Here is a 16,081-nt window from a genome sequence, read left to right on the forward strand (position 1 = left end):
CTCAGCAGGATATTGGCATTGTCAACATCGTGGACAATCCTGCACCTCGCAGCCCACACGGGCAGTAAATAACACATCCACACGCAGCACCTACCTGCTACAGGTGAATTCTGAGTTTGTTGTGTCATATTGTACGCGTCAGCCGGAGATGCGTCTCAGAGGCCCCTGTTCCGTAAGTTGGCCCGGATATCACTGGCTTCTGCTTTTGAGGATTATTTTTTTCGTCCAGGGTACTGGAATGGTCCGGGCCCACCCCCTCAACCTAAGGCAAAGCAAGGGTGGCTGCATTGCGGTACGTGACTTCACGGAGGCACAGGGTGCACTGTCACTCCTGTTCCTGCCCTGTGGCGTCTTGGATTTGGTGGCTGGAATGGTTTGGGGACTAGAGGAGGCTCCGAGATTCAATCTCGGCAGGATATTGGCATTGTCAACAACGTGGACAATCCTGCACCTCGCCAGCCCACACGGGCAGAAACAAACACATCCCCATGCAGCACCTACCTGGTACAGGTGAACTCTGGAATACGTAGTTCCAATGAACTAAGGGTGGTGAGCGGACACTGGTTTAGGGTGGAGCGAGTTCCCGCCAATGGGAAAGTGGTAGGACTGTGTTAAATACCATTGTGACAAGCCTCTGAACATTAAGGCAACCAACGAAGGCCGATTGGGCCGAAATGCATCATTCCGCTTATTCAATAAAGGAGTTTCCTTCAATCCCCGCTGAGGCCTCTGCTCGTTCTTTGGAGGAGGAGGAGTTTTTTGTGTCATATATATATAGTTAGGATCGTGTCTCCATAGGAAATCCGCAACATTCTATTTTGAATAACTTTGGCGCCGATTGACGAATCCTCGTGAAATTTTCAAAATAGGTGGGGCGCTCCGCTCCACTCCTTCCCTGAAAGTCTCGGGGGGATTCGTCAAGTGGGGGCTGAGAAAAAGGGGGGTACCAAAACGCGTTTTCCCCATGCATTTTTCCATAGGACCTTTAGTCCAAGCTACAGCCCGTACGGCTGAACAGAATTACTTGAAATTTGGCAGAGAGGTAGTCCTCAGGTCAGGGATGTGCCTTTTGCAGGTCTGGTGTAAATCTGTTCAGTATTTCCTGAGAAAATAGCATTTAAATCAATATATATATCTATAGGCGCGCACCGTGCGCGCACGGTAATCCTTACCGTACGCGCTCGCTGCCGTGCGCGAGCGCGATTCTGATTGTTTGTTAGATCTTAGTAAACATTCGAATCGGTCGAAACCAGGAAGTGTTGGCCGCCATTTTGTCTCTCGCAGTCTGAGGGGGTGAAAAACAAAGGTGGAGAACGTGAAAAGGGGGCAGGGTGGACAGTTCCTGACCCCCTAGCCTTGGTCAGGGGGTCCCAGAAGGACCCCCAAGGGCAAAAATGTATTTTACATTTTTTACGAAAAATCGCGGAGTGCGCGTAGCGTGCGCGCACGGTAGAAACTGAAAAATTCCGCAAACTACGTAACGTGGGCGCGCGGTGCGCGCACAGTGCGTGCACGGTGCAAAACCTTAAAAAAAATAAATAAATAAATACATAACTTAGCATTTAAAAAAACGTACAAATTCACTGAAAAAACCATAGGTTTCACACACGTTATAGTTAGGAATTAACATTTAAAAAACCTTGCAAATTCACTTAAAAAACCATAGGTTTCACACATGTTATAGTTAGCTGGGCATTTCACTCGTGAAAAACCATTGAAATTCCCCCGTTATAGTTAGTGCAGGCAACTATAACTCACGCGACCGCAATCCTCTGCTGATGACGTCAGATATTACATCACTGATGACATATGTGTCTTTCTGAAAAAAAAATATTTGTAATATATGTATAGCTAAAAATTAATGGAAGAAGACATGGGTAAATAAGTGTCTAAATAAAGTAGTAGCATCAGCAGAGGATTGCTGTCGCGGTCGCGTGAGTTTTTTAAGTGAATTTATATATATATATACATATATAATCATCAAGCCAATACTCCCTCTCACTAAGAAAGAGTGCGGGACAGCTCCGGAGTGCAGAAAAAGTGGCTTTATTAGTTAAAAAGCGCTGGCATTACGAGTCCATGAAACGCTGGCAGACGCGTTTCAGCCTTCAATAGCTTTCCTCAGTGCCCGTTTCCATGTTCTCCTTCCATCTCTGGGGGTCAGCTACTACGATCTTTAAATGGTGACCACATCCAGTCAGCTGATCACTTGCCCCTCCTTCCGCCTCTGTGACACGGCGGCACCACGCGCAGCTCTTCCCAGTCTACTGCATGCTGGTAGATGGAGTCCTCAGAGCAATCCCATACAGTGATGGGGTATTGCACAACACCATGTGATGTCCCACTGTGTGGCTGCTGACCCTCACTCCACAGCAGTTGTCCGGAAAGCTCAAGCCATTCTTGGCACCCCTTATCAGGCGGATCAATCTCGCCTCCTCTCTCCCCAGGTAACGATAACGTCCAATTGGAAATCCACCATACCAGGGGGGGTGGCGCGTTGCAGTTTCATGCGACAACCCAAGTTGCAGGCACTACGCGTCACTCCTGACCGAGAGGGCGTCCCGCTACACCAGCAACCTGCACGCTGGTACAACATCAAGCCAATACTCCCTCTCACTAAGAAAGAGTGCGGGACAGCTCCGGAGTGCAGAAAAAGTGGCTTTATTAGTTAAAAAGCGCTGGCATTACGAGTCCATGAAACGCTGGCAGACGCGTTTCAGCCTTCAATAGCTTTCCTCAGTGCCCGTTTCCATGTTCTCCTTCCATCTCTGGGGGTCAGCTACTACGATCTTTAAATGGTGACCACATCCAGTCAGCTGATCACTTGCCCCTCCTTCCGCCTCTGTGACACGGCGGCACCACGCGCAGCTCTTCCCAGTCTACTGCATGCTGGTAGATGGAGTCCTCAGAGCAATCCCATACAGTGATGGGGTATTGCACAACACCATGTGATGTCCCACTGTGTGGCTGCTGACCCTCACTCCACAGCAGTTGTCCGGAAAGCTCAAGCCATTCTTGGCACCCCTTATCAGGCGGATCAATCTCGCCTCCTCTCTCCCCAGGTAACGATAACGTCCAATTGGAAATCCACCATACCAGGGGGGGTGGCGCGTTGCAGTTTCATGCGACAACCCAAGTTGCAGGCACTACGCGTCACTCCTGACCGAGAGGGCGTCCCGCTACACCAGCAACCTGCACGCTGGTACAACATCAAGCCAATACTCCCTCTCACTAAGAAAGAGTGCGGGACAGCTCCGGAGTGCAGAAAAAGTGGCTTTATTAGTTAAAAAGCGCTGGCATTACGAGTCCATGAAACGCTGGCAGACGCGTTTCAGCCTTCAATAGCTTTCCTCAGTGCCCGTTTCCATGTTCTCCTTCCATCTCTGGGGGTCAGCTACTACGATCTTTAAATGGTGACCACATCCAGTCAGCTGATCACTTGCCCCTCCTTCCGCCTCTGTGACAATCATATATATAATCTGCATATCTATATAAATACAAACGCCTCCAAGACAAAGTTTATGATTTTAAACCCCACCCCCTCATCACGCCCAAACCCTCTGTTGGGTACGGTGCGATTGGAGAGGGTTTCCACATTTGAATATCTCGGGGTAACCCTGAATGAGAAGATGACATGGACTACACACACGACTAAGGCTAACCTGAAATTAACACAGAAAGTGGGGGGCATTTTAAGAATGATGGGCAAATCTATATACCGCCCACTCGGCCCAATAATACAGATTTACAAATCTCAGGCCCGGGGTTCAGTTGTCTATGGGGCGGAACTTTGGGGCCATGTTCCTGTAAAAAATCTAACAACAACAGAGAATAAATTTCTCAGGCAACTGGTGGCCCTCCCCTCCAGTACCCCACTGTTCCCCCTGAGATTAGATCTAGGTCTAAGGCCAATCGCCGATGTGTTAAGTTTGAAGCCCCTAGCTTTTTGGCGACGAATATGGAGTAGCCAGGACCTCAGCGACTACAGTTGCGAGCTCCAGGAGTTCTTGGCTTTACCAAACGCCAACAACATTCCCTGGCTAAAATATATAGGGAGCACCTGTGAAGGTTTAGGCCTCCCGGAACTATGGACTGACCCTGCCAATTTCAGTAGGAGGATCTCTCGAAAGGCACTCACACAATTCTGCTTTCAGTCAAAGCTGACCACTGATATAGCAAATACACGTGCGGGATCTTTGACCCACACATTTATTCAACTGAAAGATTCTTACCATTTGGAAATTGTTTTAGATGGTATGGGTCCTGTGTTGACACGAAAACTTTATTTACAGTGGAGGTATGGCTCCCTACCCTTGAGGGCCTTTACTAGTTCCTGGTCCCGCATTTTAACAACAGACCAGTGCCCTGCCTGTACACATTCCAAGGAGAGTGATTTGCATGTGGTCCTTTTTTGTAAAGCCTATCGAAGAGCAAGGAGGTACTGGCTCTTACCTATCCTTAAGAACATGGGTTTTAGGAACTACCGCCCTGCATTTAGAATCCTTAAAACTGATCTGTCACCCCCGATTGTTTTTGCTGTGGCAAAGTATCTAACGGCCATGTGGCACATTCGGTCCCGCATTTTGAAAGTGGGGGGTATTGTATGACCCTCAAGATATTGTTTTATTGATTCATGTCTTTTCTAATGTTTCACTCATGGGCTTTTTTCTGTACAAAACTTAAGTGCAAATGAAATTGTGTAGTGTATTGAAAAATTCTACTTTTTAATAATTGTTATGTATTTGCATCTTTGATGATCGAGATGATCGAGAATAAAGATTATTGAATTGAATTGAAATAAATACAAATATAAATGCATGCACACATATACATATACATATATGCATACATTACATGATATGTACATGAAAGTTTGAAAAACACTAATACAAGCAAAGCTAAAAAGCCACCTAATTGCAAACAGAATTGCTTTAACTTAAACGAGGGCGAGACCTATTGCATTTGCAATGCTTGTTTACTTTGTTTCCATCCAGAAGGCATTCAGATGTGTCACACATTTGCCATAAATTCTGAATGTTAGCACTCTAGTTGCTCATTAGATCACTGTAACTGCTCACCAGGGAAGAATGCTGCTGGTATTCAAAGTGAATGTTTCAGTCTGCATGTCAGAATTTTTTAATGAAATAGAAAATGATTTGAGAAGTCAAAATGTGCCCTAATTTTTCTTTCTGCAGCACTAATCATAATTTCTATGGCAAAATGAATCTACTCATTTTGGTCCTTTGCAAATTAAATGTTTTAAGCGTTACCACTTTATTCCAATCAAGATGGCTTCAGGTGTGCCATACTTTTGCCATAAGTAAGACTGTGAGCACTGTAGTTGTTCTTTAGAACACTCTGGGACATTCTGTCATTGGGCTACATGTGGGCTACATGTGGGTGATATTTGTGCTACATTTGGGCTCTTTTGTCTCTGGTGGCCATCTTGGGAGACTTTTTTGTTACGAAGATTCCTAATTTCCTCATTTACTGCAGTCTCCTCAGTAGGAAATACTTTCAGTTTTTATATGACTTTATTGTTTTTAAAATGTGTGTCTATGCAAACTACTCAAAATATGAACAAGTATGCAGCATAATCTCAACTTTATTCAGGAAGAAGAGGACGTTTGTGACTGTGACCCCGGGCTCACTTGGCAGAAACACCTCCTGACCCTCCACCCCCCATCGCAAAATGTAATGCCCGTGAAAAGGGTAGGTGGACGCAGTGTTATATAGAACATAGTCCTGAGAGCACTGAGAGCACGATTGAAAATGAAAACTAGATATAGTATATGGTATAAACTATGTCATTTGAGATGTCATCAGTGATGTCATCAGTGATGTCACTGACCATGTCATGAGTGATGTAATATGTGACGTCATCAACAGTGCATTGCGGGGGCGCGAGTTATAGTTAGCTGAACTAACTATAACATGGGTATTTCTAGGGTTTTGTACGAGGGAAATGTCCAGCTAACTATAACGCCCCTGAAACCTATGTTTTTTTCAGTAAATTTCTAAGGCTTTTTAAATGCCAATTCCTAACTATAACATGCCTGAAACCTATGTTTTTTTCTGTGAATTTCAAAGGTTTTTAAAACGCTAATTTCTATCTCTAACTTATCTCTAAAGATATCATGAAAAGCATTCTTTTTTAAAAGTTTTTGGAAGGCACTGTTCGAACTTAAAACAATCGTGAACTTTTAACCTGCACGTGTCATTAAATGTTCAAGAAAATGTTGCAAAAAAATATCGTTAAGTTGTAAAAAATTGATGAACTTTTAACCTGCACGTGTTGTAGAATGTTCTACAAAGTGTGTTGATAGAATACTTTGCACGTTTGACTTCTATGTGTTGTTGAATATTAAAAAAAACGGTTCATATGGAAAATTAAAAAGAAACCAATAGAGGAGTTTTAAAACCTAAAAGAATCAAGGAACTATTCCAATTTATTCTTTACATGTATTTATGTGTGGAGCAACACAATTATAGACACAACAGCACTAGGAAGAGTAAGAAGCAAGGAGTGGGGGGAGAGGGGGAGATGGGCAGAATGGCACACATGCACAATAAAGTACAACACACATTTAGACTAACAATGGCCAAAAAGAAACACACCAACAAGGAGCACAAGTCACAAAACCCGCCAACATCAAACCACTGAATGAGCATAGAAGTGAAAACCACGCTGCATTCATACAGGATGTGTACAAAGGCCAGTCATTGGTGTTGTGAGATGTCTGCGACCGTTATCATCATAGATAAGATGCCCAGCATGTGGCACATGTTCGAGTTCAATGTAGGTTATGTTGCCAAACGGCTGCTCTTCCCTCCCACAAGCCCCCACACTTTTGTACGGTGCGCTGTTGCATCTCGTGCACTATACAAGTATGTCCTGCTACATTCCAACTACACCATCATAGTGACTTTTGGAGGTGGTGCATGCCACTTTACAACATCGACTGCTGCGGCTCTTGTAGAAGGCCACACCAGAACACAGAGACACACTTACCGCACTTCCTGTACACGGACATGTCCGAGACACTCCGTTCCCCTTGCCAGATAGCCCCACCCCTGCACTGACCTGTGAACCCCAGACCAGCACACGCCAGTTGTGCATGCAGGAGGATGCGTGCGTAGCTACACATCCAGGCTCACTGCCAACGCTGAGATGACAGCACACTGTGATGTTGCAGGGCTCGTGCCTATCATGCTAAGATAATAACCACAGGGACACACTTGCTAAGATGTGGGTTTGGGGAGATTGGCGGTACTGGAGTTGTTGAGATGAGTCTTCTGGCCCGCATGGGTATCCCTGTATCATGCTCATTTACTCTATGGCACCTGTGGGTGTTCTGGTGTGGCTCTTGGCTATGTTCCCTTTCATGGTGCACATAGTTGTCCTACTTAACACCAGCATAAAGCAGATGTAAAATCCCTGGTGCTAACGTATCTTATTTCAGGAATTTATTTCACATTGCAATTAGTGTGAAAGTTGTGATGTGATTTCTTTTGTGTGCAGAACAATATACGAACTGAGCAGTGTATCTCGTCAATATCCAGCACCTGATGCACTATTCCCAATCAATATAAATACAATGAGATTACTTAATAGATTTTGTGTGTACACTGTAAGTGCAGCAAATACCTCAGTGCAATTCAATACAGGATTTTAGTATTTAGAATAAATTGGAAAGGTGCACCTCGTGTCTTTTTGTACTAGAACGGCTACTCTCCATTTCATTATCAGCACTTTAACGGAAGTAAAGTTGAGATAAATCTAACACACTATTCAGAAGTTGGTGCAAACTGCAGAAATCACCAGTATTCCAGAGATAAGTGCCCCATGGTGGACTCCATCAAATAACAGTAATAAGAAAAAGAAAGAGTCACACAGCAGTTAAGAGAACAACTAAAAATGTTATTAATTTTTTTTTCAAACTTTATTTTTTATAATAACAAATATATAAACGATAAACTAATAAACAAAATGTGACAACAATAAGACAAAACAACAAGGCAGAACACTCCTGTGGGGACCATGGATGTCGACGACAGACCTGGAAAATTAGAAAGATTGTTAAAAAAAACAACATGCTATTCTCAACAAAATACCACAAGAAACAAATCCCAGATATATAAAATGCATACAGCTAAAAACATTTTATAAGTTTAACTTACAAAAACTGTAAATGTTGCCGCTTTAAAATATTTACCGAATGTAAGGTAATTTTTTTGCAGAAGGCACCACGCCCACCACGTTTTTCATCAGTGGTGAGGATTTTTTTTTTCCCCAAGGGGCAAACAAAGACCAATGCCACCTTGATCACGAGCAAGATTTGCAAAAGAGTTCTCTCAAGAGGGGATCCTAACAAAATATACTCGTACGGCATGGCAAGTATGGTGAAACACCCAAGGACCTTTCATCCGAACAATCTTGCATGAGAAGAGTGCAATCAGATGAGAAACACTCCTATTCTGTATCTATAAAAAAGAATCACAAATAAATGTATATTAATAACTTTCAAAATTATACTATTCCATTACTGTACAAACACATTTTATTATAAATACTGACTAAGAAACTATGGGGCATATCAACAAGGGCCTTTAAAAGCCAAAAAAGCAGAGATAAAACTAGCACCCTATCAACAACAGGGTGCTAACATGCAAATTTGCATGTTAGCACCCTTTTACTCTTCGCTTCCCCTTGCATCTCTAATGAGATGCAAAGTGGGCGTTCCAGAGTAAAGCGACATTTCTCCTATCATCAAAAATATCGCTAACCCTGTTAGAGACAAAAAAAGCAGCGCTAACCGCGGTGAACGCTGCTTGTTTACGTCTGGCATTTTTCTGACTTAACAATGATATCCTATGGAAGGAGGATATCATGGCTAATGCTGCCATGACATGTCTGTCCCTATCAACAAGCTAACGTGAGATTATCACTGGGTTTCCAGCGATAATCTCACTTTAGCCACTTAGCGTGAGGATTTTTATCGCTATTGAGATAAACGTTGCTAATAGCACGCTATCTCAGCGATAAAAATCAACGCTAGCCGGCGATAATTATCCTAGCGCTAAGTGCGCTTAGCGATAATTATCGCCGGTTGTTGTTGATATGCCCCCAAGTCCCTGAACCACAAGTGTGACAATGGTTAAAACACTACATGCATAGTGCATGTCGCTTTGAAGCAGTTCATGCCCTAAAGCCTACCTCACTAAAACTCTACATGCCAACTAACTAAATGATTACAGTACTATAAGGAAACACACTGGGTGAGTGACAGAGTGTTTGCTAGAAGAGTATGAATACTTACTAGGAAATTGAAGGTATGAAACAACTGTGTAGGTGATTAGAGGACTGCATCCATACCGGATAGGCATTTAAAGCAGTCCATGTGCTAAGGCCTGGCTCACTGCATGACTACTTAGGCACTGACTGAATGATTAGAGTACTGTAAGGAGAGTGCCTAGATGAATTTATAAGTGCTAGGCTTTTCGCACATGGAATGGATTAGCACTTGGTACTAAATGGGTCACTAGAGGAGTGCAAAGGCAGTGACAAGATTTTTGCTGGACTGTATGGATACTGACTAATAAATTGAAAGTGTGAAAGACAAGTGTCTAGGTGGTTAGAAGACTCCATGCATAGTGAATAGGGGTTTGAAGCAGTCCATGTGCAAAGGCCCGGCTCAGTGCATGAATACTTAAGCACTGACTGAATGATTAGAGTACTGCAAAGAGAGTGTCTTGGAGAATTTATGAGTGTTTGGGATTTGGCAGAGTGAATGGATTAGTACATGATGCTGAATAGGTCACTAGAAGACTGCAAAGGGAGTGACAGGGTGTTTCCTGGAAGTGTATGGATACTGACTAGGGAATTGAAGGTGTGAAAGACAATTGTGTAGGTGGTTAGAGGACTGCATGCATAGTGGATAGGGGTTTGAAGCAGTCCATATAATAAGGCCTGGGTCACTCGATGAGTACTTGAGTACTGACTGAATGATTAGAGTACTGCAAGGAGAGTGCCTAGGTGAATTCATTATGGTTTGGCGCAGTGAATGGATTAGTACATGATGCTGAATGGATCACTAGAAGAGTGCAACGGGAGTGACAGGGTGTTTGCTGGAAGTGAATGGATACTGACTGGGGAATTGAAGGTGTGAAAGACAAGTGTTGAGGTGGTTAGAGGACTGCGTGTATAGTGGATAGGGGTTTGAAGAAGTCCATGTGCTAAGACCTGGCTCAGTGCATGAATAGTTAGGCAGTGACTGAATCATTAGAGTACTGGTAAGAGAGTGTCTTGGTGAATTTATAAGTGTTTGGGTTTTGGCACAGTGAATGGATTAGTACATGCTGTTTAATGGGTCTCTAGAGGACTGCAAAGGAAGTGACAGCGTGTTTCCTGGAAGTGTATGGATACTGACTGGGGATTTGAAGGTGTAAAAGACAAGTGTATAGTATGTTAGAACACTACAAGCATACTGCATAGACATTTGAAGCAATATATTTGGTACTTAGAAACTAACTAAAGAATCAGACTACTTCTAGGACAGTGCTTAGGTAAAACTTTTAAATTTACAATTCTGCCACAGTGAACAGAATAGTACATGGTACTACACCTTAGTGTCAAACCCTGACTCATTTGTATCAATGCATAAGCAAAGACTAGCTTCTAATGCTACTAAAACTTGACAACATGACAGGTTTTAAAAGAGTTATCTGCTAAAAAATACACAATGTTACCAAATGCTTTTCTCACAGTGCTTCCCAAATGCACACAGACTCACAGTGTGAATCTAGACAACAACCACTTTACCTAGGAGTTTACCAAAAATCATTCACTACTGTGGAAGTGGTAAGGGAACTGCACACAATCTTCATATTTCAGGACTGCACTTTTGTATCAAAGCCTGACTCATTTAATCAAACCATAAGCAAAGACTGGCTTCTAATGCGACTAAAACTTGACAACATGACCGGTTTCAAAACAGTTATCTGTCAACAAATACACAATGTTACCAAATGCTTCTCTCAGAATCCTTACCCAAATGCACACAGACTCACAGTGTGATTTTAGACAAGCAACACTATCCTAGGAGTTTAACAAAACTCATTCAGTAGTCTGGAAGAGTTAATGGTACTGCACACAATCTACATATTTAAGTACAGCACATCAGTGTCAAAGCATGACTCATTTAATCAATTCAATTAGCTTTATTCGGCAATTAAGTCATAAAAGCACATTTACAAACATTACATATAAATACATATAAATTACCTAAAACATTAAAATTACAATTAAATATATAGATAGCCGTCAAGCTTAGTTAATTTTTTGAAAAGGTGAATAAAAAGTCAAGACGTGGGGATAAGACCGGCCCATATCAACTTGTAATGTACAGACGGTAGCTAGACATAACTTTATAGACCCGATATTTAGCTATCTACGTGAGGTAGTTACTGCAAGAAATATTTACAAAATACAATGCTATTTCACGGGGGGAGAGTTGGCAATTTACCTCAGAGCTTTTGTTCTTATACTCCAGGCCCACCCCAGAAACTTAGCCACTGCTATACATATTGGGGGAGCGGGATCAGTGCACAGAATGCGAAGGGCAATAGCATATCTTCTGATACCCAAAAGCTTACAAATGGGTTTTAGCCATTTTTTCCGGGGTACCACATACATTGGGCAGAAAAATAATACGTGTCCAATGTTCTCACATACTTCGACACATCTGTAACACTTATCATTGTTAGTACCTTGCCTCCCCCATCTAGAAGTGAATTCTGCAACGGGTAGTGTACCCACCCGCAGCTGGAAATATAACTTGCGATCAGAGGTTTTTTCAATAATGTCCCAGTACTTCTCTAACTGGGGATGAGCTTTTAGATCAAGAAAGCAGGATGTTAGATGGGTAGAAAGGCCTTGGGTAGTTTCCAACTTGTAAACCCATTCCCAATACATCTTTTTCAGGTTTTCATTAGATGGGAAAACAGTGTTTGCAGGGTTTTTCCAAAGTTCAGTCAGGCCTATATTGCCCAGGAGAGATTTTAACCCAAGCAGCCAAGATATTTTTTGGGACCTGTCAGATTCTATGATATCCACAAAGCCACTCCTATAATGAATTAGTTCATCAGTACACCAGAGACGACGCCAATATAATATTGGGTGTAGCTTCACCAGATGTTCCAAAGGTTTTTTGCCCAAATCCAATAGTAAGGGTCGCAGTGGTGTACTGGGAGGGAGGTTTGTGACTTTACGCAAAAAAGCGCTTTCTAAAGCCTTCAAACTATTCAAATTATTAAAGCCCCAGAGCTCGGCCCCATAGAGGCACGAGCCCAGGACCTTGGTTTCATAAATTTCTAGGGCTGGGGAGATTGGCTTTGTGAGTGAGGTTTTGAATCTAGTCAACAAGGCCCCTGCTTTTTGCTTATGTTGTAGCGCAGCGCGGTCTAGTTGGCTTCCCCATCGCATATCTTTTTGTAGTGATATCCCCAGATATATAAATGAGGTAACTTCCTCCAGGGGTAACTTGTTCATGTATATTTTCCCTTTAAAAGATTTTGATCCATTGAATGACATGAACTTCGTCTTCCCCGTGTTTACTTCCAGACCCCTTTCTGTGCAGAATTCTTCAAAACACCCGACAGCCTTTTGCAGGCCGCTAGGGGTCTTAGAAATAATCAGCGTGTCATCCGCAAACATGAGGATAGGGATGCGTACTCCTGCCAGAACCAGCGCGTCGGTGGGGGTCTGCGAGAGCCGACCGGCCACCCCGTTGACAAAAAGCGAGAACAGGGTCGGCGCCAAGACGCACCCCTGTCTCACTCCTCTGCCAACCGGGAAGTCCTCGGTCACCTCTCCCGCACCCCCCACCGCACCCTGGCAACATTTCCTTCATGCAAGCGGATGATCACGGTGAGGAGTTCGGGTGCAATTCCTAGTTCCATCAGGACCTGTCAGAGCTTACTTCTTGGGACCAAGTCAAATGCTGCTTTTAGGTCCACAAAGACCGCGTAAAGGGCACCGTTCCCCAAGACCACCGTCTTCCGATATAAGTTGACAAAACGGAAGACTTGGTCAATTGTACTTATCCGGGAACGGAACCCTGCCTGCATTGGGCTTAAAATGTCATGGTCATCCATCCAAGATTGGATTATGTGGAGAAACATGCGGCCTATGATCTTTTGGACCGAGTCAATTAAACTGATTGGTCTGTAATTGCTTGGGGTTGATTTGTCCCCTTTTTTTGAATACAGGGACAATTTCAGCACCCTTCCACGAGGGTGGAATATTCGCTCCCTGGGCAATTGCATTGGCTAGTCGCATAATATAGCTAGACCAAAGACTTCTGTCATTCAGAAACATGTCTGCAGGGATTCCGTCCCTACCGGGGGCCTTTCCCCTAATCACTCCATCTAGAGCTCTATCCACATCCTTTAATGAAAATATAGCCTTTTTGTAAAATACGTTGGGAAAGGTCTCAATAGGAGGATTTTGAAGGGGCGCGGCGTACTGGGGCTTGAAATAATCTATCCAAGCGTTCTTTGCCACATTATTTTGGGGACGCTCTGCTATACCACCCCTGTCCCATTTGTATGTGTCCCAGAAGACTTTGCTATTCTTGTTCCTTGAGGCTTCAAGAAGATCCTTCCAGATTTCATTTTCCCAGGTTACCTTTGCCTCTTTAAGAGACTTCCCATAATATGACCTGGCAGATCTTACGAGTATTGGATCTTTCTGCTTGAGTGCGCTGCCTAATTCGTCCCGGGCTTTCCTGCACTTATTATTGTACCGACCCTCTTTTTTTTGAGGCTTAAAATTTCTGGTAGGGGCGGGTTTAAGGAAATATTTCCGCAGGCCCGCAAAAAGCCTTGCGTGTATTCTCACTATAAGTTGATGAGGGTCTTGTCCCTCTACCATTAAGCCCGATTCTTCTAGTGCGGAGATGACTTCTTCTTTAATTGCTAGTAAAGCCATCGGGTCATCGGCAATCCGATCCCATTTTAGGTGGCGCATATCATTAGACAGATGGTGCTCTGACTCATATATACCTTGTGGCTTTAATGTAAGGCCAAGTAAGGACGTGTTAAATGAAGAGACTAGCGGGTGATGGTCGCTCTCAGGTCGGTTGACTACCTCCATATCTATAAAATAGGGCCAGAGTTTGATGTGAATCAATAAGTAATCGATTCTGCTTGCCCTACGACCATTATCAAAAGTATTTAAACCGCTTTTGTCAGACAGACTCCTGCCATTAGCTGCTCTCAGATGGTTCCCTAGGCATAATCCACTTAACTGGATTGCTGCCCCTGTCCACCTTTTTACTGGTGCAATCTCAAGGGGTGGAATTCCCCAGCTTGCGTCTTCCTCAGCAGTAAGCTGGGATATATCATGATCCAGGGGCTCAAACGAGGCATTAAAGTCGCCTGCTATAATGGGTAAGTAATTCGAGGGCAGAGAGTCGATTATTTCTTCCAGTAATTGTACTACTGGGGACTTTTTTCCCCCCGGCAAACCTCGAGCGTAGACGTTAAAAATGTCAAGGTTTGTCCCATCCTTTGAAACAATCTTTACAGATAAAATATTGTCGCTAGTATTAGGTCTTTGGGTGACTCGACATCCTAAATCTTGTTTTAGCCATATAGTTGGCCCGCCGGATGGGCGACCTCTTACATTTTTTAGGGCTGGGATATAATAGTTAAGAAATCCACTGCATAACAGGGGATCTGTCAGCCAAGTCTCTTGAAAGAGACATATGTCGAATTTAGCTATAAAACCCAGCCAGTCAGGGTCTGCTATTTTTTGGCCTAGGCCTGCTATGTTCCAAGACATTATTGTCAGTTGGCCACTTTCTAACAATCCTCCCTTGTGAGGTCTTGGGTTCCCTTGTGATGGGCTTGGATTTTCCCTTGATAAAGGAGTCAGATTATTGGTACTGTAGGTACTCACATTAATTGTAGTACCAAACTCCGTTTTACCAGTTGTACCATCTGATACTGTAACAGAACTCAGTGGGGATATTAACCCGGTCCCACTCAATGGCCGGTGTTTTTCCCCCGACTGGCCCTGGTCCAGTTTTGTTTTGTTAGTGGTTTTATTGCTAACATTATCATCCTCGGTTAAAGCGGTAAAAGCTACCTGGTTTTCTACAAGGGTTATAACTGCATTGCTTGGAAATTTCCTCATACAGTAGGGGTTTGATCGTCAATCGCAGTCTTCCAAACCGGAAGACCTAATTTCCTCAGACTGCACATTGGGGCATCTAATGTTCCTGGGCCACGTATCGGTACCTCTATGCCCAGAGACCTCTATGTTGGGCTGTTGGCAATTACCATAGAAGAAGGACAAGGGCAGAGAAAGAATAGGAGTACAAGAGTTGAAGTTCGGCCAATGACAAATGTGCTCCACTGCTCTTAAATCTCTAAAGTTGATTATTATGCAATCTCCTTCTATATTTTTCTTTTTTGGGCCCACCCAGTTGACTCGACGCACAAAGAGGATTTCTGTTGATACATTCTGTGGTAAGGGGCGGTTGGAATTTAGCCAATACACACACTTGTTCTTCAGTTCCCTGTAGTCCTCCCTAGAGTCTGGACCCAAGGGCTTGACTCCTGCCAGTATTATCATGTAAGGACTTGACTCGGGAGGGAGGTGTATGCTTGGTAGTTTCCTAGTTGCTAGGAGGCTAGGTATTTCCCTTCCTGGTTCTTTTATCGCTTGACTACTATTAGCTGTCGCTAATGTATTCCCCCCACTCGCTAAGCTACCTACAGTTGGAGTGTGGGTTATATTCCTAGTTACCTTACCCAGCACTGACGGGTTCGTTTTAGCAATAGTTGGGTTGGAAATGAGTGCAGTATCAACAGTTGGGGCGTTTTTATTGGGAGGCTTCGCAGATAATTTATTACACCCCTGGCAATTAGTGGCATATTTTTGCCGAGACTGCGTTGATGAATACATCAGCTCCAAACAAGTCAATCTATTTTCGATACTATCCAGCCTATCATAGATTGGTCGGCAAGTTTTATAAAAGATTGTCTCCAATTTCCCCCAAAAGTCTTCTCCCGG

General features: G+C 43.5%; 1 long non-coding RNA gene across 1 annotated transcript in view; it reads left to right on the plus strand.

The window, feature by feature from the left end:
* LOC146806006 (uncharacterized) overlaps positions 1-16,081 on the plus strand; it is an 86,261-nt gene that overhangs the window by 54,606 nt on the left and 15,574 nt on the right. The gene's annotated exons all lie outside the window — the stretch shown is intronic.

The sequence above is a fragment of the Triturus cristatus genome, chromosome 8 (genome assembly GCF_964204655.1).
Source record: "Triturus cristatus chromosome 8, aTriCri1.1, whole genome shotgun sequence".
Lineage (NCBI taxonomy): Eukaryota > Metazoa > Chordata > Amphibia > Caudata > Salamandridae > Triturus > Triturus cristatus.